We start from the raw sequence: 6,326 nt of genomic DNA on the forward strand, positions 1-6,326 counted from the left end.
TCTAAATTGGATCAAATTATTTCCAAAATTAGGGATGTCTAGTATATTTATTTTAATATTTAGAATAATTCTTACAGAAATTCCTTTCAGCAAACAGCGCAGACCATTATGAGACGCCGCATATAATGGTTTTGACTTAATATTTTAACTTATTACAAATTGGTAAGGGTTAACAGCAGCTTCTAAACTGTGAATGAGAGAAAAAATATTCATAAGAAAATCTCCACACTAATGAAGTTAAAGAAAATGAAGAAAACCAGCAGGTTTGTCGAAACAACAGATTCTGTATAAAAAAAGGCGTATCATATTCTGGAGATAGTCTTTAGCGTACTTTCGAATTCGGATTTACTCGGAATACTCGACTTTGTCCATTGCCAAAACATATACATTTAAAAGAACCGTTGACGTGTTTGAAACTTTGGATTAATATCGAGGTATTTAATATCAATGTTATGCGAACATAACATATCATGTAAGTTGTTTTAATTTTCGCATATTGGATATATTTACGACCCATGTGTGTTTTTTTATGCAAGAAATAGTTTATGTGGCTAATATTTCCGATAAAACTTCCGCCCGGATTCTGGGTGGCGAGTTTCTATGGAAAATCAGGTTGTCAGTTGCAACTCCCAGCGATGCGGAGGGTCAATAGCTGGGAGTTGTATTATTGCAACTAACAAAATACAAGGCATTTTTACCTGCATTTTTTTAAAGCAAATTATGAACTTTAAATGAAGCATTTATAATATACTGTTAACAAATTATTGCTTTTTTTTCAAAATGTCATGGTTATTTTAAAGTTGAGGTAAAAAGTATACCTTCAATGAAGTTTTTGAAGCAAGTTTATTGGTGAAATAAAATTATAAACGTAAATGTTTTACAGGTGAAATCAGACCACCTTTTTACCAGTTGTTTGAAATAGGACTGAATGACAAATATTAAGTGTTGTTACACTTGTGTCTTTTCGTGAATAGGTATGTGCATAGACAATTTATGATATTCTTTCAACAAATATTTTAGTCTTAAAACTTAGTAAAACCAAAAGGACTTGTTGACGTTGATAATATCTAGACATTCTTTCTTTTAAGTTACAATTTTATGGCATTGGTTCTTATGGTGAATAGGAATGTGCATAGATAATTTATGATATTCTTTCTACAAATATTTTAGTCCTAAAACAATTTTATGGCATTGGTTCTTAATTTTTTGAAATTTTGACAAAGATACAATATGCTTCCAATGTTGAGAAGTTGATTAATGTGCACACTTTTCACGGTGTGATTTTACTGTGGATATCCACAGATCCAATTTACCCAGGGGTATTGTTTGTCCCCTACCGCTTTCACCGGAGGGGACTTATGGTTTACCCTCTGTCTGTCGGTGAATATGTCTGTCACACTTTTCTGGATCATGCGATAACTTTAAAAGTTCTTCATATTTGTTCATGAAACTTGAAACATGGATATATGGCAATATGGACATTATGCTCGTCATTTCATTGTGTTCCTGTGTGAGCAATTCTGGTAGCTAAGGCAACAAATATATATGAGTGAAAATACATTTCTATGGAAAGCATGTGCTATAAGCTAATGACGTGAGACTGTTATGATTCCAGTATGTTGAGCATTCGGGCATTATGCTTGTTGCTCTATGAGTGAAGACACCGAGAAGGTGCAAAAAATGGGGTTGAACAGGATTTATCCATAGAAATGGATTTTGTGTTAGTGAAAATGCAGTCACAGGATCGGGCGAGCGTTTCAGAATTGAATTCACCTGAGGCTTATAGTAAGTCGCCAATGCGAGCGGGCGACCGTAATTTTACACCCTTAGGAACCCAGTCAAATTCTCACAATGATGGGGGAAAAAACCTGGCCGGGCATCCTTAATTTCCAAATGTCAGTCATGATAAAATAATTTTCCCTTTCCAAGGATAGGGACCTCAATCCCATTAATTATAAAAACTTGTACAATATTTTTGCTACTTTGTTGACAATGGCAATCATCATAGGTTACCATGGAAAACATTTAATGTTTTAAATCATTTGTATTTGAGCAAATTAATTTTGAGTGCTATTCCAAACACTATTCATTGTGTTTCTTGCCATTTATTACAGACGAGTTAGCCATTGTATTCGAAATGCAGAGAGTGGACAATTCTACGTACACCGTAACTGAGGCTATGGTGGACAGTAGCAGCACAAACAGGTTGAACATTGTGTGCAGGATAAACAATATCCCAAATATTCTTGGGTTCAGCAACATGAACATTAACAGAGTAAATAAGAATGGAAATGTTGAAAACATGGCTAGAATGCAGTCTCTTTATGACACTCTACCTGGATATCAAAGACCTGCACTAGTTCAAAGCAGTGCCACTATGCAGGCTGTTGGTGTGTACAGTGTAAAAAATCCAACTCTTGGAATATCAGTACCTGTGGCGTCTCTCACCTGCAATGATGGGCTTCAGTACAACTGCTCCCTTGCTTATGACGATAAACAAGGAAGCACTGCAGTTACAAAGACTTCTACTGTGGTCAGAAACCTCACTGTGTCAGGTACTTTATTTATGTTCCATGTTTTGCTTGAAGTTTTTTCAGCCTTTCCAGGGCCCTCAATCAATCAAATCAGCGGCGGAATTTTGGCTGCAGTCCCCCACCTGAAAAGTATACTTTTTTCCCCTTTTGGGGGAAAAAAATTCCCCCTGATTGATTTTTTTAAAGATGTGTCTCATGATTATTATATCTCTGAATTATATTTCAATGTTATCTTGTCAAACATACTTAATTATGAAAACAGAAATAAATATAGTGCAAACATGTATAATTGTAATAATGAGAGAGTAAGACAAAAAAAATTCTTCAAAAAGGAAAACGCCGCGAAAATTTCCCCCTCATGAGGGTAGCGACCCGCTTCCCCTAAAATGACTTGCCCTGCTTTCTGTCATACTCTGCCTTTAACCTTCCCCAACATCCAATTAAATATTGGTCCAAATCCATGCCAATAGACCATCATTGATAAATCTTTACATAGTATTGCATAATTCGATAGAAATCAACCTGAACATCATTTTATCTTTTTTTAAGAGCCTAATGATAAAAGGAGCAAAATAACTTTGGATCTGATGTTTAGAACAGGACATGTGGGAAACACAAATATTTTCACTATTAAACAGTCTTTAATCATGTCTGTTTTGTTGGTAGTTTCTATGTTTCTATGAAACATGTTTTGTGAGTTGACTAAATAGCATGAGATTGCTGGAACTTAGTTAAGAGACTTTCTTTTGATACGGTACCTATTTTAGAATATGTCGCCACAAGTTAAAGACTCATTCATAATCAGACTTATGATTTATATGGTTATCATTGATATGTAAAAGATATATCTAAAAATTATTTTAACAAACGTAGCCTTCAAGACATAAAGCACAAATAAACCGTAAAACTTGACTGAACTTGCAGAAAAATGAAAGCTCAACTTCTCCATTGTTTAATATAAAATATGGAATATAATGCATTGGTGTTTTTTTTTAATGAACTATGAAACTTTAGACCAAAATTAAAATATCTAAATTTTCTATTGGCTACAAAGTGTTTATATCAATGCACCCAGACTGATGACCTGATGGACATGGGAGACATAATTTGTGGGCGCTTTTATCGGGACTAAAAATTAGGATTAACAAATAAGTTTTATTAATTTGATTCAAATTGAAGCTAGAATTTGATTATGTTGCTTTAACACTAAAATACGAAAGTGTGTTTTGGATAACACATTTAATTATGCTTATTTGATACTTCAACAAATCTAGAAATAAAAGACTAACACAATTAGATTGCGCATGCGTCTTCAGTGTGTGTGTTATTTGTCCAAATTTGCGGGTTTGTATACAAGAAAAAAGTATACTTGTTCCCAATTGGACATAAAGATTCCCAAACTGAAGGTTTCCAAAAAGAATAATTTAATTATGCTTGTTTTATAAGTCAACAAAACAAAACAATGAATATTTAGGACTTTCACCATTAGCGTCTTCAGTGTGTGTTTTTTTGGTTCATTAATGGTTTGTACTGATTGAGTGCTTTCTCATCAAAACTGTTAAAATTATCCCTCATTCATCAACTCTTTTTTATCATCTCACACAAATCTATTTTTTGTTTGTTTTACATGACATTCCAGTACAAATTCAGGGGGTTTCTGCTATTTAAAAAGTCCGTAAAACGGACCTGATTTCAAAGCAAACGGGTTCGATCGCAAACCGACATTATTTTTTTTAAATCCAAATTTTCCTAAAACATTTAATAAAAAATCATGCCTCCGGATCGAGAGATCGGGGGAATATTTTTTTGGCCTGTCTGTCTCTCTGTCAGTCATTCATTGTGTGTGTCCCAAAAATTTGACCTTGGTTAAAGTTTTGCAATAACTTATGCATTATTGAAGATAGAAACTTGATATTTAGCATGCATGTGTATCTCACGGAGCTGCACATTTTGAGTGGTGAAAGGTCAAGGTCAATCTTTAAGCAGTGAATTTTTTCACCCAATTGGGAACAGGTCCGGTACCCAAGCCATTGGGAATTGTTTGCGCAATGAAATCACCAAATTGAGAAAAAACTAGTCGCGAAATCTTCCAATTGGGAAAAATCAAGTTGTAAATTGTACCAATGAAGAATGGTATTTTAATGACTTTGTTTATTTTTTGTCAGCTTTAAATGACACGGGAAAGCAACATAAACTTTTATTCACAGTTTTGCACAAACAACAACATGCTATTGGAACACAGATGGTGTTAAAATTAGTGATGTTATTTTACCCTTTTAAATTGCTGATTACAAGATGTGCATTATGAATCCTGCTGCTTCAATTCTCTTTATTGTAAATTAATCAACAATCAACTATAAAGAAAACAACACAACAAACAACCCTCTTACGGCATTCAAGTGTACATGAAAGTGCTTACAGTGTGTTTTTTTGTTAAAAATCAAGGTGGGTATCCGGCCCCATTCCCAATGGAAAAAAGAATTAAAAAAATTTCCAAATGGCACTTAGAAATCTAAATTGAGGATTTAAAAAATATATTATTTTTTCCGGAAATTGGACGGGTCCGGTTCATTTTGGGAACGGGTACGTAGGTCATTGGAACGGGTCCGTTTACCGAACCCGTCCAAAGAAGGAAAAAAAACAGTGTTAAGGTCAAATATATGGCTTCAAATCGGCGCAATAGGGGGCATTGTGTTTCTGACATACACATCTCTTGCTGTTTTTTTTTAACTAATGACTTAAGACTTATGATTATTAGACCATATATCTCAATTTTATTTTTTAAACAACGTTCCAAATATATAACTATAATTTATAAGATTTTTTCCCAAATGGCCAAGAAAAGACCTGTTGTGTCAATATTTGTTGATATAAAAATCCAATTTGGTCCTTTTTGTCGATAAAAAATTCCCAAATGTTCCACTTTTATCGATTTAAAAAAATCCCAATTTGGCCAGACTCCTTTTCCCAAAATGGCTGGAAACCCCCCTGAAATTAGTTCAGAGTGGGCGTCACTTACATGATTAAAGATTGCAGATAAGCATGATAACTTTAATTTGGGCAGATCAAAAATTATGTTATCCATCACAGACATGATAATTTACGAAATGGGCGGAGTTTATAAAAGTGCTATTGGTCAGGCGTATAATAATATTAGAAAATGTTGGGCCATCATCTCATATGCAATGGTCTGAAAGTAGAATAATTGACTGAAATAGCATATCACTAACACAGTTGTGTGTATCTTAAATTGTCGTTAATATTTCTGCCAACCTGCCAATAGCACGCTTCAATTTTAACCAGCTATTTGCCCAAATTATTTTGCATACAAAAATTCCAGTTTGTTTTCCTGCAAGTCATCTTGTCTACAAAGCATCTTGTTTACCATTAAGACTTGGATTGTCAATGTGATAGTGTTTTTCTCCATTTTGTTTGTGGAAATCACACACAGATTAGGTATTTCGAGTTTATACCATTTCCTGAGAATTGACTTTTGGAATGTAAAACTGACGATAGTTGTTGTCTTAACACCGTCCATTGTCCATAAAGCTTTCAATAGGGTGCATCACGCTTTGAAGGGTTTAGTATTTGTCACAGTTATTGTACTGAAAAGGGAAGTACCATTGCGGTGAATAATTGAACTGTTAATTGTCCCCACGGTTATGCTATAGGGCGCAACCATTGTTTAATAACGGTTTACAAGGTTATTTACCCAATAACGCAAAAGTAATAATCCGCTGCCCCCAGGCATGCACCTGCCATGTTTTAAGATATTAATCTGGACGTGTCATT

Source organism: Dreissena polymorpha, chromosome 6 (genome assembly GCF_020536995.1).
Source record: "Dreissena polymorpha isolate Duluth1 chromosome 6, UMN_Dpol_1.0, whole genome shotgun sequence".
In the NCBI taxonomy this organism is placed as follows: Eukaryota; Metazoa; Mollusca; class Bivalvia; order Myida; family Dreissenidae; genus Dreissena; species Dreissena polymorpha.